This window comes from Mercenaria mercenaria, chromosome 12 (genome assembly GCF_021730395.1).
Source record: "Mercenaria mercenaria strain notata chromosome 12, MADL_Memer_1, whole genome shotgun sequence".
NCBI lineage: Eukaryota > Metazoa > Mollusca > Bivalvia > Venerida > Veneridae > Mercenaria > Mercenaria mercenaria.
In genome coordinates, this window is record NC_069372.1 from 50,965,958 (window position 1) to 50,993,956 (window position 27,999).

The 27,999-nt window shown below is 35.4% G+C and overlaps 1 protein-coding gene across 3 annotated transcripts in view; it reads left to right on the forward strand.

Annotated features, from left to right (window-relative positions):
- LOC123535229 (uncharacterized) overlaps positions 1-27,999 on the forward strand; it is a 52,558-nt gene that overhangs the window by 5,933 nt on the left and 18,626 nt on the right. The window contains exon 2 of one of the 3 annotated variants that reach the window (XR_008366491.1): positions 22,433-25,986. The exons of 1 other annotated variant lie outside the window; for it this stretch is intronic. The gene's annotated coding sequence lies outside the window, so the exon portion shown is untranslated. Of the gene's footprint in view, positions 1-15,861; positions 16,018-22,432; positions 25,987-27,999 lie in introns of those variants that run through there. One more of the 3 variants, XM_045317803.2, reaches the window with a different exon arrangement.

Consider the following 27,999-nt stretch of genomic DNA (forward strand, 5'->3'; position numbering starts at 1 on the left):
AACACACATTGTCAATAGATTTCTTTTGGCTAAATTTATATTTCTGATTTGGACGATTTGCCGATAGGATCAATACATTATTTACTATGCATTAGTAAGTTTTAACTGATTAGATCACGATAATCCGTAAATAGCCAGTTGCAAAGCAATGTGGTACCCGTCTATACAACATTAACGTTGGAGCAAAAATTGCGTTTTTCGTGTCAATTTACTACCTAACAATACAGTCTATAGGGCAAAATGACTTTGGAATTTTCTTACCGTTTATTTATGGGTTAAATTAGCATAAACGTCTCTTAAAATCATATGACTGGGAGGTAAAATACCTACGTCTAAAATAATATTGTAAAAACACCCCAAGTTACTGGATATCAATAGAAAGATGTGGCGTGACAGAAACACGAAACTTTGAATAACTAAAACATTGTTCACGTGAAAATTTAAAAACCAAGCAATGATAGTAACATTTTCTATAACCACATGTAGATCTACATTATGTAGAAAATGTAAAAATCCGGCGATCCACTGAATAACAATGTAGAACCAAATTTACACATCATTGAAACGTTCCCACTTGATGATGACAACAGTTGTAATTGTTTCTGGCTCATTTTTTTACAGGAAATTTTCATTTGGATCTGTCGTAGCTTTCTTGTTGGTCTAACACTGGATCTGCAAGATGCTTACAAATGCAAACATCTGTAACAAAATAGAACAGTTATAGCATATATGCGATATATTGTTATTCCTACGAGTGTTTATGCATTAGATGTATCAAAATTAACAACAAAGAAGAAACATCTTTAAAAAAAGATGATTTGCGAATTGTAATAAGACAATAAGTTTATGAGGTTTTCATATCATTTGTGTTATTCTATCATCTGTCTAACATTTTTCAAATAGCAAAACTAAACGCCACAATTAAACAATTTAATGGTTCACTTTTAACTTTTCACAAAAGGTTTCAAAGGGTGCAATTTTGTTTCGTTTACATTACGACGAATAATTACAGCAGTGGTCTGGATGACACTACCTTAATCGATCGGCTTATCCGTATTCAGCCTTTTCTTAAAAGTGATATATGAGCCGTGCCATGTGAAAACCAACATAATGGCTTTGCGACCAGCATGGATCCAGACCAGACTGCGCCATGCTGTTCGCTTTTAAAGATTACTGGAATTGGAGAAACTGTTAGCAAACAGCATGGATCCTGACCAGAAGGCGCGCATGCGCAGTCTGGTCAGGATCCATGCTGATCGCAAAGCCACTATGTTGGTTTTCTCATGGCGCGGCTCATACGTTGGTATTTTAACAGGATTTTATTATATTCATTAAACTTACTTATCATTTTTAGATATATCAATATTCTTCTAAATATACTGAGCAAAACGTAGCTTTAAAGCGACTAACCCACACACCGTGGTGATCAAACTTTTGCTATATTTATCTATATGCTGCATATTCGATGTTCTAACAATGTATTTTTCATCAAATTATGTTTTTTTTTCTAATAAATTTAAGATAAAACTTTTCGTCTACAATTTCTGAAAAGGGTTTCCATCGGAATTCCCGTCAGCGAACATCACGCGACAGTGAGAGAAAATTAGCGTACACGTATATTATATAGGTATCGCTCAATATTACGACGTTTTGAAATATAAACAAAGAAAACAATAATAAAAAATAAAGTCAGTACACTTAGTACGTTTACGGTGCAGTCAGTGTTTTCTCGTTTGCCGAGCAGATACAGTATTCGTATTTTACCTTTTCGTTGTAAGTTCCCAGACCCGTCATTTTTTTTCTTTAAAACTGTATGTAATTTCTTTTTCTTCTATACGATTCGATGAAAACAAAACGAGTTGGTAAATCTAGTTTAAATTATATATGCCACTATGTTTAAATACACTCCACCTTTAATATGATCTAATGTTTTTTATCAAGCTTTCTTATGACTTCTTTAAAGCTGTACAGGTTAGTTTTATAAGTTTTATAACAATCTTACAAATTACTTTAATAAAAGCACTACTCGGCCATAATTTCGGGATCCTCTGATTTAAAGATATTACCAATTTACACGAAAATAAGAAACAAAACAATCAATTAGAAACCAGAGAAAACAAACTAACACAAAGTATATAATGCAAACTGAAAAAATGGGGATCGAACTTCCGACGAAAAGGTATTCTACAAATACCGTAACCGCTCGGCCAACGAGGAATCACTGAGTAAATCGAAAACTTCGCGTATGGACTTAATTTTATGTTATTGTTTTTTTTTCCAATTCTAAACGCCATAATACTGTGCACTACCTATAGTTCGGTTTTGAGGTCAGCGATGTTTTTGTACTTTTACTAATGGAACGGTCCGTAGTTTAGGTAATGTTATTCAGTACGATAGTGGTTCACACTTAATTAGACCACGATAATCCGTAAATAGCCAATCGCAAATCAGACTTGTACCCGTCTATATTTCATATACATCAGTAGCGTTGTATATATATCGGGGGAAACTTGGGCAAAAAAAAACGCGTGAATTTCGTGTCAATTTACCATCTAACAATAGAGGCTAACGCCGGAGTTAAATGACCTTGCAATATTCTCACCAGTTATCAGTGGGATAAAAAAATAAGACTGACATGGAGGTAAATTCAGTTGACAACGTCTAAATATTAATATTGTAAAAATGACCCATGTTATTAGATATCAATAAAATTGAATTACAATAAACTACATATTTGTAGTATAGAACCAACTGGGTAAAAACGTAATTTACACATTCACTGAAACGTTTCCAACAGTTGTAACTTTTTATGTTCACTTGTTATAAAAAAGACATGTCAGCACGATCCTCACATTTGCAATCAACTGGATCCAGTTGTTCGAAACTTTAACAGCGATTGAGTTAACGGTCGATTAACTTTATCAGTAGATTTCGACAGTTTAAAAAACTTAGAACATCAAATGTACTTTGTTAAGGATTTTAAACACTAAACCATCTTTACAGTAAAATTAAAACATCATACTAGTGTTTCCAACCCACCAAGACTAGTATCTTGAATAGAAATTTATCAGGCGGTTAGTTTAACAGCTTAATGAAGTGATCGTGGGTTCGAGCATCATTGGGGTCACGACAATGACTTCTCATATGACCCCAGTACTAGTTTTCATAGGAAACGGACTCGAGAGTGGTTACAATAAGCTTAAACAGTTAAAGCTTTCATCACAATCGAGCTAAAACAAATTAGTATGAAATAAATTAAACTAAATTACAGCCCGTTAAAGTTTCGAACAACTTGGCCCAGTTAGAAAGTAAAACAACTACATCATTCTTACAAGAAGGGCACGATATAGTAAAAGGTATTCGTAGTCCTACGAGCATCTACGCACTAACTATATCCTGATAAACAAAGTAAACAAATAAAAAAATAACTAACTAACTAACTAACTAACTAACTAACTAAATAAATAACCTGGCTATCTTCTTGAATCAACGAATCAACGTATCTGTCACCGTGTTTTGTACGGAATTCCGTTAGGGCCATCGCCTTTGTATGTGTTGATCTGAAACGCGATACTCGGTAGTACGATGATGAAAACGAGAAATCACGAAACTACGATAACGAAAACGCGACAACACGATGATGATAACGCGATACTACGATAACGAAAACGCGATAATACGATAGTACGATGATGATAATGCGATACACTATCGCGTTTTCACCATCGTACTGTCGCGTTTTCACCATCGTACTGTCGTATTATCGCGTTTTCGTTATCGTAGTATCGTGATTTCGCAATATCATTATCGTACTATCGCGTTATCACCATCGTACTGTCGCATTATCACCGTCGTACTGTCGCATTATCATCATCGTACTGTCGCGTTATCACCATCGTATTGTCGCGTTATCACCATCGTACTGTCGCGTTATCATTATCGCACCATCGCCTTCCGGTGCGCATGTGCATGCTAAAAATGAGAAGATTAGAAGTTATACTTTTAGAACTACAGCTCCTGCTCTAGCGATAGGGCGATAGGCAGATTCGAACGCGGGTGCTAGTGTGTGAAAATCTTGATTTGTATTGATGATCCTCCTATAGCTACAGCTGCTAGTTAGTCAAAAGCAAAAAATAATTAACATTTTTCCATGCTTTTTTAGCTTTTGTCAATTTAAGAGTCATTTACAGAAAATGAATTTAGGGAGACAAAGCGTGTTGGATGTTGAACAGGTTCAGAATGCTGTGCAGATATAATTTTACTGCATTTCTCATTCCTGTAAAATCATAAATAAAATGTCTGAGTAAGGGGGCGTTAACTCACTTTTGGTTGTAAACTGCTTTACTTTTTATTTTATTTTTGCAGAAAATTGCCAGACTTTGATGCATTAAAAGAAACTATGTGCCATGAAAACTGCAAACAATATTCTTCGAATATTTGCGATGCTCCGATTTCAGTGTTGTTATGCGTCTTACGGAATTCAACATCAATGACCTGAGCTTTACAAGACATGCATTTGCTTTTCAGTGTTGAAATATAAACCATCATATTTGTGAAAATATTCAGCATCACATTTGTGAAAATATTCATGTCAGACCAAAATAAAAACAAACAAAAAAAAAACCGCCCTGATCATGGTACAATATAACATTCTTTTTTTTCTTGTTATCATATACTATATAGAAAACTCAAACCGACTGACCTGCAGAGTTTTTGCCTAAGTACATATTTGGTTTTAGCTGAAAAAAACTTTTTACAACCCATTAGCAAGCAATAGAAATCATTTTTAATTTCAACAGAGCTTAAATAACAAGATAAATAGAAACCAGAACACTGGAGAGGAAATTCTTCTGTGCGCATGGGCACCGGAAGGCGATAGTACGATGATGATAACGCGATAGTACGATGGTGATAACGCGACAGTACGATGGTGATAACGCGACAGTACGATGACGATAATGCGACAGTACGATGATGATAACGCGACAGTACGATGGTGATAACGCGATAGTACGATAATGATATTGCGAAATCACGATACTACAATGATGAAAATGCGATAATACGATGGTGAAAACGCGACAGTACGATGATGAAAACGCGATAGTGTATCGCATTATCATCATCGTACTATCGTATTATCGCGTTTTCGTTATCGTCGTATCGCGTTATCATCATCGTGCTGTCGCGTTTTCGTTATCGTGGTTTCGTGATTTCGCGTTTTCATCATCGTACTATCGAGTATCGCGTTTCAGATCAATACATTCAAAGGCGATGGCCCTAACGGAATTCCGTACCTAACGGAATTCCGTAGCCACAAGGTTCCTGCTTGCTGCAGTACTGTACCGAATGAAATCGCATGGATATTGAGCAATCATCGCGCGGCCTACAGCGGCCGCATCATTTCCGTGCGGCGGCCTTTATATGGCATAACATTTTTCAGATGGTTATATATATTGGTCATATCCAGCACGTAAGAGTTCCGTTGAAAGTCTGCGGTGACTGCAAGAAAACTGCACTGAAATTGCCAAAAAAAAAAAAAAAAAATGCAAAAAATATGGCACGATGCCCGTATTTAATGTGAACACATACACCGTAGCTCGTAGCCACCTACGATGCCAAATTTAGACTAATTTATCGCACGGCGCCCGGGTCAAATGTGAATTAAGTGAAAGCTAGATATATTAATACCATTGTATATACAAATATGTGGTAGTTTCCGTCGATTTTATCCACTTTCAATTGTCTGTGAGGACGTCCACAAGTCTTAATCCAGCGAAGATACTGCTCAAAACTTTACTTAGGTTTTGGAAAAGGAATAATCTAGGCGTTCTGGGAAGCGACTATCGGACTTGCAAAGTCCCCACTGACATCTTTTTACCATTTCTAATAAGTTTTATTTGTATATAAAATCATTTTCAAAACGAATTTATCAGTTATTTTTATCGATGTCGAGATCGCAATGTTGGAGGGTAATATTTACATTAACACCGTCTGGAGGTGTGCGTCGAATCAAGCGCATTGATTGGTTGATCGCTTATCGATTTATTGGTTTTATTGACAGCCGGCGTCTGGTACGAATTGATACGGCTTACTACATTAAGGTACGTCTCAGGTACGTTTCAATACGGGTCGATACGGATTACTACGTTTTTATCCGTGGCTAGACGTAGCCTTCCGCGCCGTATGTGTGACTGGGGTATTAAGCATAGTTCAACGTAGTTTACCGAAGACCCGTCCGTGCGCTGGTCAAGTTGCAAGGCGCAGTAAAACGTAATTCAACGTAGTACCTCGTACCTATCCGTACTTATTCGCGTCCTGTATTGTTTTGTTTGTTTCCTGTTTCTCACCATTTTTTCTGTACTAAGACCGTAGTTATACACCCACAGACTAATCCTATTCGCACCGTACCTCAACGCACGTACATATCCGTATGTGTGACTGTAGCTTTACAAAGGATTATTGAGATGTCACGAGTCCTACAACTTACCGAAAAGAAACATAAGTTTGATAGGGAATGACAAAGGAAATGGTGTTTATGAGATTCGTCTACAACACCTACGTTGATTATCCACACTGTTGGAAACAGTTCCTATCAATGAACTTAGATAAAACAATTAAAGGAGGTGATCGGTCCATTTCATGTGCATAAACCAGAATGCTTAACTGACTATTTGTAAACATTTTATTGATTCTGTGTTGGACAGAAAGATAGATGATACCAGGTAACATGTGAAATAATTTTTATCATCTGACTGCATCTGCATTAGGTCAGTATATACTTTAAGCCAAATGTATTGAGAATTGTTGACCAAAGTTGCTATCTGCTGGCGCTGTTCACTGAACAAAACAGCAAAAGATGTTTAACTAGATTGTCCGTCTAATCGATTTATAACATTTGTAACGAACAGCATAGTAAGACTTCGACAAAAGTGCGCCAATTATTTTAACAGAAATTTGCATATATTCTTCAGTAAGCTTCTATCAGTAGCAGATAAATACCACTTTATACAAATGTTACGACAAGATACGTCGTGAATTAGTACAACGTCTTGTAAACTATTACTCGACTCAAAATGCTTAAAAAAATCGTGCTGAAAAATGATTTGTATATTATTTTTTACCATTCTCTTCCACGTATATTTCGATGGAAAAATATCCGTTGTATTTAAAGTATTTAAAGCTGACATCAGATCATATTTCTTACACAAACGACAAATATCAGGTATGAATCACGTAATCACGCTAGGATTGTTTAAATATGCTATAAAGCGGTTTACAAACACAACTTTTATAACTGACTGTGAGTGTAACTTACACAATTGACATAAAAATGTTAATTATTTTCTCTTATCTATCTTAGCCTCGCTTGGTAAAAACCCAAGTAGGTGTAGATATACATCATTGTTTGTTGATCGAGGAAGCCCCTGCATAAATTTTATACAGAACATGTGAGAAACTTCTAGTTTATACAAATCAGTTTTGGTGAGACAAGACCAGAGCTCACATCCATACAAAGCTTTTGGAAGTACAACACTAATGTATATACGTTTTGCTGATATAGGATGTATTCCACCTTGTATATCCCACAGGTTAGAATACTCATGAATGTACCTTTAATTTTCTGACAACTTTCTGTGACATTTTTACTTATATTCAGAAAATTATCAAATAATACACAAAGGTGGACATACATAATTTGTTGAGTAACTATATCTGGCCCTAATCTCCAGTTTCTGTCACTTAGATGTTTCTGTTTGGCAGTTATATAAAGTTAACAGATATCAGTTAGTCCCGTAGTGTAATAGCAAATTATATAAATGAATATACAGGGTGACGTTAAACATACAGCTTACAGTCTTGAATTTTCCTTATAATTTTTTTATGGCTAAGAAAATGCACGGCCTTGTCAGACGTCCGCCAACTTGTGTGTTTGAAGATGCCACACGATAACATGTGGAGAAAAAGTTGTGTCACCAGCACACTAATTTTAAGTTGAATCCTCACGCTGTACACAAGAAACAACAACAACAACAGAAAACGTTTGCACCAAACATCTTGCATACAAATAAAATTATTTTTAATATGACTATTCAGGAGCAACGCAAAATGAAGGCTGCCGTTTTCTATAAATGTAAAACACACAATAAGGTATTATGATCATGCTATTAAATTTCTCTGTACTTTCAGTGACCGCAAGTAACAGTTGATATATTACATTTGTATTATATGTATAGTGTTCAGTACACAGTAAACTAAGGTACTTCTTTAATGGGATCGTTGTTTCGCTCTTTCCCCTTGTGTAGTAGTAAGAGTGATTGCGTGATAATACGGTGCGAGATATTGTAACTAAAAATTGCTTTTTAAATATCATCGTAATATTTTCAGCAGGCAGAACGACTTTTTCAACGTTGAATTTTGATTGGTTCCATATTTAAGAAATTAACCATGAATCGCTAGCACAACTAATTGATTTATCGGTGATATTCTGTCGTTCATTTCTTAACTTGGTCATATCTTTGCTCCTTGTAGCATTTATGGTTTTCATTCTAAACCCAGTTGTTACCACTTATGGTACAGTGTGCTATTCATACACTAGTATTCAAGATCATATAGTCAAGGCCAGGTGAGCGACTTAGAGTTATGAGGAATGTTTTAAACCAGTGCGTTGTTGTGACTATCATTGTTTTCTTGGAAAAGAATGCAATAATATTAAATTCTAAAATAAAACCTCAAACACTTGGCAAGTAAAAACTGACATGTAGTGCCTGCATTGTTACAACCACATTTGTAATAAAAACCAGATTTGTAATAATTATAACATTTCTTGTTTTTATTACAAAAGTGGTTGCAAAGGTTCAACCACATTTGTAATAACCAGATTTGTAATAAAAATCGCAAACACTTTTTTCGAGAGATGTGTTTTCCCACGTGATATTCAAGCTTATGCATGCGTTATTAAGCACGTGAAGGTCGAATTAAACTGTCATGGGTCATTTAAGAATCCAATTGTTTTACCTGAAATCCTTGTTCATGGACATATTTTACTTTAGAAAATTATTACATCTCTCGTTTTTATTACAAAAGTGGTTGCAAAGGTTCAACCACATTTGTAATAACCAGATTTGTAATAAAAGTCGCAAACTTTTCTTTTCCGGAGATGTGTTTTCCCACGGGATATTCAAGCTTATGCATGCGTTATTAAGCACGAGCAGGTCGAATTAAACTGTCCTGAGTAATTTAAGACTCCAAATGTTTTACCTGAAATTCTTTTTCATGGACATATTTTACTTTTAAAAATTATAACATTTCTTGTTTTTATTACAAAAGTGGTTGCAAAGGTTCAACCACATTTGTAATAACCAGATTTGTAATAAAAATCGCAAACACTTTTTTCGAGAGATGTGTTTTCCCACGTGATATTCAAGCTTATGCATGCGTTATTAAGCACGTGCAGGTCGAATTAAACTGTCCTGGGTCATTTAAGTACTCCAAATGTTTTACCTGAAATCCTTGTTCATGGACATATTTTACTTTAAAAAATTATTACATTTCTCGTTGTTATTACAAAAGTGGTTGCAAAGGTTCAACCACATTTGTAATAACCAGATTTGTAATAAAAATCGCAAACACTTTTTTTCGAGAGCTGTGTTTTCCCAAGTGATATTCAAGCTTATGCATGCGTTATTAAGCACGTGAAGGTCGAACTAAACTGTCATGGGTCATTTAAGACTCCAAATGTTTTACCCGAAATCCTTGTTCATGGACATATTTTATTTCAGAAAATTATTACAGTTCTCGTTTTTATTACAAAAGTGGTTGCAAAGGTTCAACCACATTTGTAATAACCAGATTTGTAATAAAAATCGCAAACTCTTCTTTTCGGGAGATGTGTTTTCCGACGTGATATTCAAGCTTATGCATGCGTTATTAAGCACGTGCAGGTTGAATTGAACTCTCTTGGGTCATTTAAGTACTCCAAATGTATTACCTGAAATCTCTGTATAAATATTTGTCCTAAGGCACTGAACTGGCATTTTTAAAGGTTCTAGCTTGATAGAAGATGTCGGAAAATAGTGATGAATCTGGTCCAGAAATTCTGATGTATATTTATCTTTTCAAACAAATTTTACATGCCAAAAGGCCTGTAAACAAAAGCCATTTCATATCAGCAGGTTTTAGGGGATTCTTTATGTAAGCTAATTCGTACCTATATATCACACATGCGCAAAATAATTTCTGTAGGTACTAATTCCTCAAAATTTCATAAATACCATCTACTTTTAATTCTTAATGACCCTAATCCCGTTGTAAACAATTGTCGTCTTGGGGTATTCAAGATCATCTTTAGTGAAAGGTCGTTTTTGCATTAAGCCTACTCTTACAGCTTACCTGACACATGAACATAGACACGAACACCAATGGCAAATATTGGACTTCAGCAGAATCATTTGATATAGGAAATAATCAAATAACAAGCTTATTAAGATTTAGCTAAATTTATTAGGTCTATATCCTTTAGACCCTTTAAAGACACATGCTCACAAATGACGCAAAATTACACAACAAGTATCGTAGTATCGTAAGCAGGCATGAAGTAAGGGACAATGCTACAAAATCAGGGTTACAACATAACTTTTAGTATCAGTCAAGTCGTTGGTGTTCGTGTCTATGTCCATGTGTCAGGTAAGCTGTAAGAGTATAGGCTTAATGCAAAAACGACCTTTCACTAAAGATGATCTTGAATACCCCAAGATGACAACTGTTTACAACGGGATTATGGTCATTTAGAATTAAAAGTAGATGGTATTTATGAAATTTTGAGGAATTAATCCCTACAGAAATTATTTGCGCATGTGTGATATACGAGGGGCATTTCAAAAGTAATGCAACTGGGGTGATATAAAGCGCACGTTTGATAAATTTTTAATTATTTACCGTCAAAGTAATCCTCCTTGTTACGTACACAAAGTTTCAAACGTTTAATCCAGTTCTTAAAGGCATCTTCATACTCATTTTTAGGTATACCCAACATGCACTGATAAACAGCGAACCCCAAGGCCTGTCGGGACCTATACCGTCTACCAGCTAAATGTTTTTTTCAGTTTAGGGAACAAAAAATAGTCACACAGGGCTAGGTCTGGGGAATATGGTGCATATGGAAGAACTCGAAACCTTTCCTTGTTCAAAAACGAGGTCACAATAGCAGACTCATGCGCAGGGGCGTTGTCATGCAACAAGGATAGATGCTTAAAGCCAGTGTCTGGACGACGTTTGAAACATTGTTTTTTAAGTTTCTTCAACACTTTTTCTTTATAAAGTATACCAGTCACAGATTTTCTATTTGGTACAACCAGTTGCATAGTAGGGCCACGTATCTCAAAGAAAATAACAAACATTGCTTTCTTAGCACTAATCAATCTTTTGGCAATTAAGGGGCGGCGACAGTTTTTGGTAGCCCATATTTTGTTGTTTATTTTTCTGGTAGGCTCGAAAAAGTGAACCCATGTCTCATCTCCAGTAATAATGTCAGACAACTGCTTTCTTTGATATTTTGGAAACATTTTAAGCAGTTTTCTGGCGGTTTCAAGTCGGACATGCTTTTGCTTGTCTGACAACAAATGAGGGATCTATCTAGCTGTAATACGTCTCATTTTTAAATTACGTTTTAGAATGCGGAATACGCTTGCGGCTGAAATACCAACTCTACTAGCTATCTGATGAACAGTTAGTCTGGCGTCAGACTTAACCACATCACATACTTTGTTAACCATAGTGTTAGAAGTAGCACTACAAGGACGTCCCGATTTTGGTGCATCATTAATGGAGTCACAACCGCTTTTAAACTTCTTAATCCACCTCGTGACGGTGGCATACGACACTTCATTCTGTCTATGAACAACACACAATTCGTCAAAAATCTCCTTCGCTGATACGCTAAGCTGGCATCGAGTCTTTATATAACCTCGAATTTCAGCTGCCTTTACACTTCTCTTGCCAGCCATTTTACTATAGTATCAATGACTTTATGTTGCGTTTATCACTGTATTAGCGATAATACTGCGTGTACACCTGTAAATTTAGTATATCTGTGTAGAGAATGGATGTCTCGCTATATCGGTATAATTTTCAAGAAAATCCCGTGCAAGGCGAGGCCGCACGATAATCAGTTGCATTACTTTTGAAATGCCCCTCGTATAGCTACGAATTAGCTTACATAAAGAATCCACTAAAACCTGCTGAGATGAAATGGCTTTTGTTTACAGGTCTTTTGGCAAGTAAAATTTTTTTGAAAAGATAATATACGTAAGAATTTCTGGATTAGATTCATAACTATTTTCCGACATCTTCCATCAAGCTAGAACCTTTAAAAATGCCAGTTCGGTGTCTTCGGACAAGTATTTATACAGAGATTTCAAGTAATACATTTCGAGTTTCTTAAATGACCCAAGAGAGTTCAATTCAACCTGCACGTGCTTAATAACGCATGCATAAGCTTGAATATCACGTGGGAAAACACATCTCCGGAAAAGAAAAGTTTATGTTTTTATTACAAATCTGGTTATTACAAATGTGGTTGAACCTTTGCAACCACTTTTGTAATAAAAACGAGAAATGTAATAATTTTTTAAAGTAACATAATTATGTCCATGAACAAGGATTTCAGGTAAAACATTTGGAGTTCTAAAATGACCCAGGACAGTTTAATTCGACCTGCACGTGCTTAATAACGCATGTATAAGCTTGAATATCACGTGGGAAAACACATCTCTCGAAAAAAAGTGTTTGCGATTTTTATTACAAATCTGGTTATTACAAATGTGGTTGAACCTTTGCAACCACTTTTGTAATAAAAACGAGAAAAGTAATAATTTTCTGAAATAAAATATGTCCATGAACAAGGATTTCGGGTAAAACATTTGGAGTCTTAAATGACCCATGACAGTTTAGTTCGACCTGCACGTGCTTAATAACGTATGCATAAGCTTGAATATCACTTGGGAAAACACAGCTCTCGAAAAAAAGTGTTTGCGATTTTTATTACAAATCTGGTTATTACAAATGTGGTTGAACCTTTGCAACCACTTTTGTAATAAAAACGAGAAATGTAATAATTTTTTAAAGTAAAATATGTCCATGAACAAGGATTTCAGGTAAAACATTTGGAGTCTTAAATGACCCATGACAGTTTAATTCGACCTGCACGTGCTTAATAACGCATGCATAAGCTTGAATATCACGTGGGAAAACACATCTCTCGAAAAAAAAAGTGTTTGCGATTTTTATTACAAATCTGATTATTACAAATGTGGTTGAACCTTTGCAACCACTTTCGTAATAAAAACGAGAAATGTAATAATTTTTAAAAGTAAAATATGTCCATGAACAGGGATTTCAGGTAAAACATTTGGAGTCTTAAATGACCCATGACAGTTTAATTCGACCAGCACGTGCTTAATAACGCATACATAAGCTTGAATATCACGTGGGAAAACACATCTCCGGAAAAGAAAAGTTTATGTTTTTATTACAAATCTGGTTATTACAAATGTGGTTGAACCTTTGCAACCACTTTTGTAATAAAAACGAGAAATGTAATAATTTTTAAAGTAACATAATTATGTCCATGAACAAGGATTTCAGGTAAAACATTTGGAGTTCTAAAATGACCCAGGACAGTTTAATTCGACCTGCAGGTGCTTAATAACGCATGTATAAGCTTGAATATCACGTGGGAAAACACATCTCTCGGAAAAAAGTGTTTGCGATTTTTATTACAAATCTGGTTATTACAAATGTGGTTGAACCTTTGCAACCACTTTTGTAATAACAACGAGAAATGTGATAATTTTCTGAAATAAAATATGTCCATGAACAAGGATTTCAGGTAAAACATTTGGAGTACTTAAATGACCCAGGACAGTTTAATTCGACCTGCACGTGCTTAATAACGCATGCATAAGCTTGAATATCACGTGGGAAAACACATCTCTCGAAAAAAAAAGTGTTTGCGATTTTTATTACAAATCTGGTTATTACAAATGTGGTTGAACCTTTGCAACCACTTTTGTAATAAAAACGAGAAATGTAATAGTTTTTTAAAGTAAAATATGTCCAGGAACAAGGATTTCAGGTAAAACATTTGGAGTCTTAAATTACTCAGGACAGTTTAATTCGACCTGCTCGTGCTTAATAACGCATGCATAAGCTTGAATATCACGTGGGAAAACACATCTCCCGAAAAGAAAAGTTTGCGATTTTTATTACAAATCTGGTTATTACAAATGTGGTTGAACCTTTGCAACCACTTTTGTAATAAAAACGAGAAATGTAATAATTTCCTTAAATAAAATATGTCCATGAACAAGGATTTCAGGTAAAACATTTGGAGTCTTAAATGACCCAGGACAGTTCAATTCGACCAGCACGTGCTTAAACACGCATGCATTAGCTTGAATATCACGTGGAAAAACACATCTCTCGAAAAAAAAAGTTTGCGATTTTTATTACAAATCTGGTTATTACAAATGTGGTTGAACCTTTGCAACCACTTTTGTAATAAAAACGAGAAATGTTATAATTATTACAAATCTGGTTTTTATTACAAATGTGGTTGTAACACTGCATTTACCCCATGTCAATAAGTATTTTGAGGAAAATATTCATGATTAATAGAGGTATAGATCGATCACGTTTTTTGAGCCGTGACTAATTTATGCAGGACAGTTAATTCGCTAGAAAAGGGTAGGGTAGGAGCATATATGTAATACATAGTAAAGCGGTATAAGTTATGAATGTAAACGAATGCATGGCCCAAAGGATATGGCGTTGGCTTAAAATACTTGCTTTTCGAGGTTCGAGCCTTGGTAAGTTTACTTTTTTTTTCAATCGTTTGTTTTAATAAAGACCTTATTACGGAGGGTTTGCAAACAGTTTCATCTTCAGATTGGTCTAGGTGTATTGACCATGTATGCACTGTCAGTCGAACAGAAATACTAGGAGTAAGATATTGCTATAGACGATCTTCCAGCACCGGTGATCATCGAGCTTAACTCGGATTCCGATACATCATCTGACTAAGAGACTGACACAGCTGAAGGGTCGACAGCAAGTGAAGTTGAAATTATGTGACATGAATTAAATTGAAACAAAAGTTGCAAAATATATTAAAAATATAGAAACAATGAAAAACAAATAAGTCAGACATTATTATTAAACTTAGTAAAATGGTTTTTGAAAGGAGTTTTCAAAGATTCTCAAGTTGATTAAAATCAAATAAAACTAATGTATACATTTGTTTGTACTTAAGAAAATATACGGCCGTAATGTGGGCTCGATCTCGCACCTCAAGGTTTGTAATAATTAGCTCTACCAATTGCGCCAGCGGTATAATCAAGTTCACGGTAAACAAAACATTATCAACTTACTCTATACAGATTTTTCAGGTATGGACCGAATAGCGATATCTACCCAATTGAAAAAGTGTATCATTCCGTCACGGCTCAAAACACGAGGTCGAACTATATAGAGAAATCGATACTCTGATTTTGTTAACAATAAATTGTCCATAGCGAATCTTCCTTATACAATTTGAATAGACTGGATAACTAACTTAAATGTAAATGTTGTATATATATAAGTTTGATTTTTACGCTTGAGAGTTCAATTGATAGGCTTGTCTGCCGAAAAGGGAAATCAGCATGACTTACCTTGTCTTATATAGATAAAAAACACTATCGCACTGAATAACACTACCTAAATAACGGACTGTTCCATTATTAAAAGTACAAAAACATCGTTGACCTCGATATCGAACTATTTTTTTTATAATAATAGTACTTTTTTATAATTCACCCGAAACGTATTAAATAACATCAAAGAAGCATATCTTGTTTAAATAATTCTTTTGTTCGATTTTTTGAAACGTTTTTCATAGAAATGATGTTTTGCTAACAACTTGCTTAATTAAATGTTAATTCGTGAAAGGACTTTGCTGGCTTTAAAATGAATTGAAAGGTATGTACATGTTTAAATCATGCTTTATTTTATTACATACCTTCATTTTTGGTTGTATATACATTGTATATATATCTCTTTCTGTCTCTCTGTCTCTGTCTCTGTCTCTCTCTCTCTGTCCGTCCGTCCGTCTGTCCATCAATCTATCCCTCTATCTATATTGCCACGCCCTCTTGGAGTATTACGTTATAAATACATTTTACAGATTTTGAGCTCCACATCTTGTGTATGGATTGTGATTTTTGTTTTGTTTCTTGGACATTGCATAACATACACATGAATGCGAAAATCAAGTCACTGAGAAGCTGACTTTACCGCCTCAGTAGCCTCGTGGGTTCGCTCCCCGGCCGCGTTATACCATTATACTAGTAGCTTACTCGCTTGGCGCTCAGCATTAAGAGGATAGTTCTGAGACTAGTCAGCTCGGGATCAGTATAATCTGACTGGATGGAATATCATGTCCTATGCTTACGGCGTGATACTCCAGTGAAGCAGCACTATAAAGTTGGCCATTGCGCTTACTGCTACGGGTAGACACCATCGTTTATACGACTGTAAAATTGTTGAAACTGGCGCTAATCCCGAGCACATGCACGCTTGCACGCACACATGCACGCTCTCACGCACGCACACGTGCAAGCTCGCACGCACACACGGACGCACGCACACACAAACGCACACGCACACACTGACTTCTTTCGAAGTGTTGACTTGCATAATTTATCACTATTTAAATCATTCACATTTCAGAAGAGCACATTACTGTTTGAATCAATTATTGATTGGCATTGCCTGAACACACATTGTCAATAGATTTCTTTGGTCTAAAATAGTAAAACTGATTTGGACGCTTTGCCGTTATGATCAATACATTCTTTACTATGCATTAGTAACTTCTAATTAATTAGACCACGATATTCCATAAATAGCCAATCGCAAAGCAGTGTGGTACCGGTCTATATTTCATACACAACAGTAACGTTGGAGAAAAAAGCGCGTGTTTTTTGTGTCAATTTATTATCTAACAATACAGGCAAATGGGTAAAATGACTTTGGAATTTCTCACCAGTTATTTACGGGTTTAAAACGAAGATTAGCATTTTGGCGTTTCCCGTGATTTTACCCATGCCGGCAAAACCCATCTGGCACCCCCATGCCAGATGATTCTCGTGCTGTTAATGACAACTAGTGGTTTATGCACTGATAATATATTGTTGATGGTCAAAAAACTCTCCGTTCCTTATAGAATATTTCTCGATTCAAAATACGTTAGTTTACCGTAAGAACATAACGTTACGCTACAAACGATAAAACTAAAGTGGAACTTTGTTATTGTGCGTAACGCAAAACAGAATGACGTCACTTCTGCTTACGGACGTTAATTTCCCGCGCTCTACTATAAGAAAGAGTGCAACAAAGAAAGTATTTGTACCTGTTATTTGTAGAATACGGTATGCAAGAAAAATAATCTGCCAGAATAAAATGCTAACATGTATAGATATGCATAGAAAAAATACCAGTCATGTGTTTACGAATCGGATGAAAATATCCGTCCCTCGGCCACCTGCGCATGGGCGGTAATTCGGCATGCCTCATTACCGCCCAATGTATATAGCCACCTAAGCCTACAATAAAGTTTTAGCGGAGTTGTCTCCATTTTTTCCAGATATTTTATCCAGGATTTTTTTTTTCAGCTCAAATAACTCTTTTAAGCTCACATGAACCGAAGCTTTAGGGTGAGCTATTAAGGTAGTTCTGCACGTTTGAAAAACCGGAAGTGATGGCGTAACGTCACTTATCCGAAAAACGTAGAATAATGCCCGGATACGGCGTACGGAAACGAAAATCAGTTTATGAATTAAGGGCAACCTGTGGATTAATGTATTAAAATGGCACTGTTACTATCTTTCTAAAGTTAAATTGTGATATTAAAACATCTTACACGTTAAATAATTCAAAATAATGTCTTAAAATTAGCTTGAAATAGGCGGTTCACTTTAATCGTAACCAAATATCTCAAAAATAAGCACACGGACCTATACATTTTATTTCATCATATTATAGGCCATATGTTTATTTATGACTGTGAGAAGTTTCATCAAAATCTACATTGTAGAAATACTTCTATTCGCGAAAATGTTATGAGAATTGCGTTTTTCCCATAGACTCCCATTATGAAAACTTGTGTGAGGTCGAAATTTTTCAAAACAGTCTAGCAAAAAATCAAGCACACGACCCTATCTTTTTTATTTGCTGAATTTTCTTAGTATATTCCGAAGTTTTGAAAAATCAGAGTTTGATCAAATTCTACATTGTAGAAAAAAGTTCGATCCTAACGTGCAGAACTACCTTAATTTGTGGTGGATGGTCCGGCGTCCGGCGTCCGTCGTCCCCATTTTTACTTAAACATCTTCTCCTCTGAAACTACCGGTCAGAATAATATTAAATTTGGTCTGTAGCATCCTGGTGAGGTCCTCTATCAAGTTTGTTAAAATGGGGGTACTTTGGTCCCTTTTAGGGGCCGCTAGAGCTAAAAATACAAACACCCTTAACCGACTTCTTTTCAATAACCGCTTGATGGATCTTCATCAAACTTGGTCTGTTTATAATGTCCTCTTCAAAGTTTGTTCAAATGGGGGCACTTGGTCCCTTTAAGAGGCCGCTAGAGCTAAAAATAGAAAAACCTTTAAACGACCTCTTTCCATGAAACGCTTGATCTGTAGCATCATTATAAGGTCCTCTCCCAAATTTGTTCAAATTGGGGCACTTGGCCCATTTTAGGGGCCGCCAGAGCTAAAAATAGAAAAAATTAATGGTTCTTCATCCAACTTGGTCTGTAGCATTATTATAAAGTCCTCTCTAAAGTTTGTTCAAATTGAGGCATTTGGCCACTTTTAAGGGCCGCTAGAGCTAAAAGTAGAAATACGTTTAAACGACATCTTAACATGACATGAACCGCTGGATTGATCTTCATCAAATTTTAGCACTATATGGTCCTCTATCAAGTTTGTTCAAATGGTGACACTTGGCTACTTCTAGGGGCTGTTAGAGCTAAAAATAGAAATACCTTTAAACGACTTCTTCCCATGAACCGATTCAAGCAGTTCATCTTCATCAAACTTGGTCTGTAGCATTGTTATATGGTCTTCTGTCAAGTTTGTTCAAATGGGGGCACTTGGCTCCTTTTAGGGACCGCTAGAGCTAAAAATAGAAACACCTTCAAACGACTTCTTCTCATGAACCGCTTAATGGATCTTCATCAAACTTGGTCTGTAGCATCATTATAAGGTCCTTTCTCAAGTTTGTTCAAATGGGGGTACTTGACCCCTTTTAGAGGCCGCTAGGGCTTAAAATAGAAACACATTGAAATGACTTCTTCCCATGAACCGCTTGATGGATCTACATTAAACTTGCCGGATTGGTCTTCATCAAACTTAGTCTTTAGTATCACTATATGGTCCTCTTTAAAGTTTTTTCAAATGGGGCACTTGGCTCCTTTTAGGGGCCGCTAGAGCTAAAAATAGAAAAACCATGAAACGACCTCTTTCCATGAAACGCTTAAGGGATCTTCATCAAACTTAGTCTGTAGCATCACTATAAGGTCCTCTCCCAAGTTTGTTCAAATGGGGGCACTTGGCCCCTTTTTAGGGGCCGCTAGAGCTAAAATAGAAATACCTTTAAACGACGTTTTACCATATACCTCTTGACGGATCTTCATTAAACATAGTCTGTGGCATCATGTCCTCTCCTTAGTTTGTTCAAATGGGGGCACTTGGCTCTTTTTAGGGGCCGCTAGAGCTAAGATTAGAAATACCTTTTAAACAACTTCTTAACATGAACTGCTTGATGGATTTCCATTAAACTTAGTCTGAAGCATCATTATATGGTCCTCTCCCAAGTTTGCTCAATTGGGGCACTTGGACCCTTTAAGGGGCCGCTAGAGCTAAAATAGAAATACTTCCAAAAAATCTTTTTTAATCTTAACTTAAAAAAAAAATTTAATACTTTGTCACAAGCAAGATCTTATAAGGTCAAAGTCCTCAGGTGAGCGACTTAGGCCCATTTTGGCCTCTTGTTTCAGAAATGATATCTAACACATTTTTGACTGCTTACTTTGATGCAGTTATCTACATATATATATATCTAAAATAAATAGTGCCTACTTGAAGTTTGTATTTTTAGTTAAAATGCCTACGTATAGGTATTGCACAATATTATGACGTTTTGAAATATAAACAAAGAAAACAATAACATAAAATAAAGTCAGTACACTTAACGGGGCAGTGAGTGTTTTCTCGTTGGCCGAGCAGTTACGGTATTCGTATTATCATTTTTCGTCGTGAATTCGATTCCTACACCTGTCAATATTATTCTTTAAAACTGTATTGATTTTTTTTCTTCAATACGATTCAATGAAGACAAAATGAGTTAGTAAATTTAGATAAAATTATGTATGTTACAATTGACACGTAATTATGTTTTAATACACTCCACCAATATGATCTAATGTTTTTTAAGCTTTCTTGTGATTTTTAAAGCTGTACGGGTTAGTTTTATAAGTTTAATAAAAATCCTACAAATCACTTTAATAAAATTATTATCCAGCCATAATTTCAGGATCAATTGATTTAAAGATATTACTAATTTTACACGAAAATAAGAAACAAAACAATAAATTAGAAACCAGAGAAAAACAAACTTATACAAAGCACGTAATGCAATCTGAAAATAATGGGGTTAGAACTCCCGACGAAAAGGTATAATACGAATACCGCAACCGCCCGGCCAACGAGGAATCACTGACTAAATCGTAAACTTAGCGTATTGACTTAACTTTATGTTTCTTTTCTTATTCTAAACGCCATAATACTGTGCACTACCTATATTTTTGAGGTCAGCGATGTTTTTTTTGTACTTTTACTAATGGAACGGTCCGTAGTTTAGGTAGTGTTATTCAGTACGATAATGGTTCACACCTAAATAAGGCAAAGTAAATCGTGCTGATTTCCCAATCGGTAGACGAGTCTATAAATTGAACCCTCAAACTGCATGCGCAGTTTTGGTTTGCTGCCCACGTGATGATAGCCTCTAATAGTACTGTCGCGTCTCGTCCTATATTTATCAATGTTTACAAAAAAATAAAGCGTTGCAACGATTTATAGAAGTTTATGAGAAAAGCTGCTAAAAATCTAATGTTTCCGTAATTCTGGAAACTATAAACCGGTCAACTATTATGTTTAATGTAAATATATGAAACAGTGGCGTCATTTTGCCTTTCGGTGATAATTTTAAAAAAACCCAACACAAATCACAATGTGTGGGTTACGGTCGCTTTAAAACTATAAACACCGTCATTAAGGACAAATGCTTCGTCTGTCATTTCACTCAGCGTAGAGTGAAAAGAAAAGACACCCTCGTCTAATCAGACAGAGTATTGTATAAATCTTTCATTTTGATAAATTATCTATAATGCGTTATCAAGTAGTCTGATTTGCAAACTTCAGTCACGTGGCATTGGTCAGTCCAGGTCACGAATTCGTTCTTAGTCGGCGTTCACCGAAAAATAAACACAAACACCGGGTTCTGTTTGAATGGCTTGAACAAGATTATATTATAACCCTATACGGCACAGTTTTGAGTGATTGCAGCTTTTATGTCACGTGGCCTAAGTCGGATAGACAAAATCGTGACCGTGTCTATCCTACGTATACGTGATTCATGAAAGATTGTTGCTATTTGAATTGTATTAAATGATACCAGTTTTTAGCCCGTCTGATTTTTGAAAAAAAAATCTACGAGGTATTTTCGTCACTTGGTCGTCAGCTTCGGCGTCGGCGTTTGTTATAATTTTGTATTGGTCTACCTTTTCTGAAAAACCTATAAGAGCTGCAGCTTTGAAACTTTGCAGGCTTGTTAAGCATCTTTAGGTGACTTAGTAGACCAAGAACCATAACTCTGATTTGCATTTTTTTTAAATAATGGCCTTTTTGTACTTAGAAAAATTAAGTTTCTTGGTTAAATTATTGTTTAGGTCCACAATTTCTCAAAAACTGTAAGAGATACAGCTTTGAAACTTCGCACAATTGTTAACCCTCATTAGTTGACTGTGTAGGCCAAGAACCATAACTCTGCTATGCATTTGTCAAAAGTATGGCCCTTATTATACTTAGAAAATCTGAACTAGAACTCTTTTCTTATATATTGTCCAGCACTTGCAGACGAGCGATGGCACCCGTAGGCGGTGCCCTTGTTTAAACAAATATTTGCTTTAATCTTATTTATTAATAACTTTCCGTTGGTTTCCACAATTAAAAAACAATAATAATAATTTGTATAGTTGGCATTTTCTACGTACTAGAAATGTTGAGTTCTGTTGAGCATATAGACACAAAAATGCTTGTTTATATTGTGACAGATCTGGAAAAATGGCAAGTGAACCGTTTGTTGTGAATGACATCAACTTATTTCTTTTGCACGTTAGACAAGGACGTGTCAAGGAATGTGAAAGTTTCCTTAAAGCATACCCTTATATGCTAAATCAATGGAAACTTACAGTGAAACGACTCTTCACATAGCCACTACAAATCCGGAAGAATCCGAAGTTGCTCATTTCATCCTTCGTTCGGGAGCAGATGTAAGCGTAATTATTGGATCCAAACACCTTTGCATTATGCTCCCCAATCTAACAATATAAACACAATGAAGCCTCTACTAAGAGCACGTGGAACTGATGTCAACTGCAAGGACGTAAATGGGTACACTCCACTGCACGTGTTCGTGCTTCTAACGACAAAATCAGTGACAATTGGATCGAAGGACTCAAACTCCTTGTTGAAGCAAATGCAGATATAAATGCTAAAACAAATTACGGTCAAAGTGTTCTTCACCTTGCAGCATCTACACAGCATGGCGCGGAGTTTCTTGTTCATTTATTGAAACACATTCCTGATATAGTGTGGACTGCGACAAATTCTTCGGAAGAAAATGCCCTTCATATCCTGTTTAAGAATACAAGATGCGAAAACAACATGTATATTCTATTTGAAATAGACCTGCATTTCAGAGATAAGACACTTCTTAAGGAGATTCTTAATTACAGAGATTTACTTGGAACCACACCGGGGTATGATAGATAAGCGCACGGAAAACGTCAAGAAAATTGTTGAAATATACGGCGTTTCTATTAATTTTACAGACAACTTCGGAAACACTGCTCTTCATAGAGTTGTTGGAAGAGATGGGGTCAGTTTCCTTTGTAATAATATTGACATTCTTCTAAAGAATAACATCGATGTTAATTTGCGGAATGTATTTGGTCAAGCCGCTATCTTCGTTCTGTTTGTCAAGGAGATCTTTGACCTTATTGAAAGCAATGCTGACCTTGAAAGTCCAGACAGATGAGGACGAAAGCCTTTTGTAGTTATTCTTAACCGAAATCCGATGCCAAAATTGGTTGAGAGAATGTTAAAGAGAAACTTTGGGGTCACCAGTTCAAAGGTCAAGGTCACAGGGGCAAATGTTAACTTTTGGCATGATGGCTCTTTACTCGTGAACCACTACACCCAGGACCTTCAAACCTCACATGCTGATAGTACTTATTGAGTACACGACTCCTACTGACTTTAGGTCAAAGGTCAAGGTCACAGGAACCAATGTTGTACCAAGGTTTATCTTTTGGCTATTTTAATAGCGCATAAAATTTTGGAAAACACTGCTTTGCAAGTTCCATAAATTTATTTGTAGAAACAGAGCAAGACTCATCTACACTATTATTTTGTATAAATGTCCAATCTGTATTTCTAATTACAGTAATAAGTTTATCAAAGTCGGCTTTTTTTATAATTCCAGACTCTTCTTTTGAAAGGTTTGTTAGAATCGAAATCAACTTTGAGGTAAACATAGGTTCCGAAATGGTCACTAATTTCACTTTTTGCTTCAAAAGTACCCGAGTAAAAAACACGGATATTATTTGTTACTGCAATTGGATCTTGTTAAGTTTGAGTATTTTGCGTATTTTTGGTGGTGTACTAATAATTTTGGTCATGTTATTTACTAAAAGTACGTCTTTAAGTTTAAGATTATTTATATTCTATTAATTGATCTTTATTTATATCTCAAACAATTATTACCTGCTGCCTTAATTCTAATGCCATTTCAAGAAAACTGTTCAATTTATCCCAAAAATCGGCCTTATATGAGGTGGTCTATATATTGAACATAATGAATAAGATTGTTTTCATCTCTAATTTCCACGCAAACTGATTTTGGAAGTATACTTTCTAAGTTACATAATCTTTTAGGCCTTAAGAATGCGGATATATAAACTAGAAAGCCCCCTGAATGACACGAATAGAATTATCCTTCCTGAACATATATTCAAAGCCGGTAACTGTAGAATTGTATCATGTATATTTGAATCCAGTTTAGTTTCAGTGAAGCATATGATATCCATTTCTAAAAAAGTTTTCTGTGATGAAATCAAATTTATTCCGATTATTTTGATGGAATACTGAAAGGTAGTGTTCTTTACAATAAGAGGACCCGGATTACTTTCAACATCAGCAGACATACTTATTAAGTACACAATGTGTAACAAATAGTTCATATTCAAGAGATCATTTAACATTATAGAATGATTATTTATATAACTAACAAGAATGATTCTGTTTGATGAATTTTGTACGTGGCCTATAAGTAATATGTATTAGCGGTCGCGGTTAAGGTCGCTGGCTTCAAATCACTTGCCCCTCATCGATGCGGGTTCGAGCCTCACTCGGGGCGTTGAATTCTTCATGTAAGGAAGCCATCCAGCTGGCTTACGGAAGGTCGGTGGTTCTACCCAGCCAGGTGCCCGCTCGTGATGAAATAATGCAAGGAGGGGCACCTGGGGTCTTCTTCCACCACCAAAGTTGGAAAGTCGCCATATGACCTGTAATTGTGTCGGTGCGACGTTAAACCCAACAAAATAAATAATCAAAGTACTGAGAGGACTGATGGGGGCAATGCTTTGCAGTTTAAATGACTTGATGTAACCCATTCATGTCAGGGAAGTACATACAGGCATTATGTAATGCACTTGTGTGTGGCAAGAAATGGAGTGATCACAACTTTAACAGTGCACAACAATAAAAATTATTAACTTTGTGTTCAATACACTTCTATATTTTGTTCAAAAGGTAAAGATAAAAAATCTAGTCTTATCCAATAGCAGTTGTTCATCGACAAACAAAAACCTTTCATTGCCAGGTTTGATAAAATGAAAAGATAAAGCTAGACAATGTATTTCAATCTCTTCAATACTTCTGTTTGCACTCTATATCCTGACATCATGTGTTCTTGACAGTCTAACAGAAACAGGTAAACTTTGTAACACTTTATGAAAGTTTGGAAAGAAAGTCAAAATATTTCAATATGTGAAAGTTTAAAGGAACAGGATTTCCGTGAACTGACATTGAAAAAAATCTAGGCTATGTTTTCTAATGTGTACAATACTTATCAATTAAAAAGGTCAAGGAATGTTTTTTTTTTTGTTACAAATAAGCATCATTTTAATAAGGAGTCGTCATTAGTTAACACACAAACACCTGTAAAAATATTTTTATAGATTTTTTTTCCATTCCAGCTATTGCTAAAATTCAGTAACTGTTTTCTTAAAAATACACATGATATATGATCATATTATTATCCATATTGTTTGTTATACTTGTTGATCAAAATAACATTGTCTGTTTCAATTTTAAGTTATTTAATATACACTTGTATTTCAAACTATCATTATCATAATATAAGAAATACATTAAACACTATGAAAACGGTGATTCGTCATATCAATGAACCTACCGAACTGGCGTATACAGTTAGGTTCCAGTAAATTAGGATACGAAACGCCCGTGGAAAAAGAACAAGATTTCTGGTGGTTCTGCCTTCGAATATCACCATCAGAAAATATTTGCACCCTCAGATAGATGAAATACATTAAACTAGTAACATAAATGTACATCTGCAGGGATGATTACCAACAAAATGAGGCCAAAATATAACGGGCACCTGTGGCAAGTTATCATCGCGGAATGGTGGATTACCTCCCATAGCAAAAATTACTCGGTCTGAAAAATGATGAAAACGTATGTGTACGCGCAGTTATAACAGTATTTAGCGCACTTTTTACGTTAAACGATAATTTTCCTGCAGATAAAGACCAGTTTGATCAGCGTATATTCAGGATGCTCTCTCCAATTCACAGTACATATCCATATCGACGCACTCTGCGAAATCTGCAATTTCGGCGGTTTCTTTACGTCGGCACCGGCTATTTTTTGCTATAAACAGTGCCCAGGTAGGTATGGGAGGCGAAAAATTGAGCTGCCATCCATGATCATAGGAATGCTGCTCAAAAATAAGTAGAGCACGGAACATAAGATTGTCTTTTCTATGTTTTATAGTGACTTTACTTTTTAATTATCAGCGATTTTGCTCGCAACTCGATGAAATTTGTTGATGGTGTACTGACTGGGAACACTAGCCCGACTTTTTCCACAGTCTTTAACCAGTTTTTGCTTTGATATCATACATATCAAGCACACTATTTGTATTCATTTATCAATATTCTTCCAAATAATAAAGATAAATAGGCCGAAATGCAAATGGATTTTTTTTAAAACCACATACTTTCGATTTTGTCGTGGCACCGGCAGTCTCTCTGCATACCAGTTTTTTTCTTCTTCTTTTTTGCACAGAGAGGCTCTAGGGCTAATGACTTTTTGGAAACATTATAGCTTAATTAATTTGTTGTGTTTATCTGACTTTTTATAACTGCCAACCTGTTTATAGCATAGCAAAGAATCGCCGGTGCCGACGCAAGAAACCGCCGATAAAGCATATTTCACAAAGGGTCTGCCGATATGGATATGCACTGTGCAATGGTGTATTAAATTTTAGTAACTATTTGAAATTCAATTCATTTTTATGCAACTTTTGTGGACAAGACATTTTGATTAACGAATTACAGTTGATTTCGAGATCAAAATCTGTAATTATACATAATATAAAATCCCGAATAAGGACGGTCCGACCAAGTACATAAATACGCCTTTAAGCTTTAAAATGTTCTTAATGGTTCGTGTAAAACAGAAGTAATCTGTTCATAGTTGATTTTACGAATTCGAACAATGAGAGAAAAAATCTACTGACGATTATTAGATAAGATAATAATTACAAAAAATCAAACTGTCAAATTAATTCCCCCTCCATCTTCCCCCGAACCAAATAAGTCATAAATTCAAACTGACGAATAAATATTGATTTTTCTACCTATTCTATTTCAAGTAAAACACAGTTTTTTTATTTTATTTTTTATAATTACCTTTTATATAGTAGTAATTTTTATCAATAACATATCTCTTGAAAATGTTTTCTTAGACATGCGAAAAGTATTTCATTTCAGCACTGTATTTTCTGAAATAATATTTAAGTAAAAACACCTGCACAGAAAAGATATTTTAACAGATTGCGAATCGGGATCTATAGGATGTTGCGCATATTTATAGATTCGCCTACTGATAAACGGTACTGACCGCCGCAAACTGATAAAGTTTCTCAATAGGACGGATTACACCAAACCGGAAGTGACTACTCAGTGTTACATGTGAAGTAGTCCAAAATGTAGTTCCATGCTATGGATGAAATCTGGTATAATGAGTGACATGAGGAGGTGACAGTTAAATTTTTGGCTTATGTTTATTGCTTATAGTATTGAGAATAGATCTAGACCATTTTCATTGTAAATTTCTTGGAATAAGTTTTATTCTTTGCGAAAAATGTCTACCTACGCGTAACTGCTAAACGGCTGTTTTCATGGGGGCATTTTTAGAGGGTGATGTTTCTCAGAACAGATTATTTTTCTTATATTCAACATAACGTCAATATTTTTCTATTTTTGATAAGAAGACATGTTATACTAAATGACCATATATGGTTTTCATA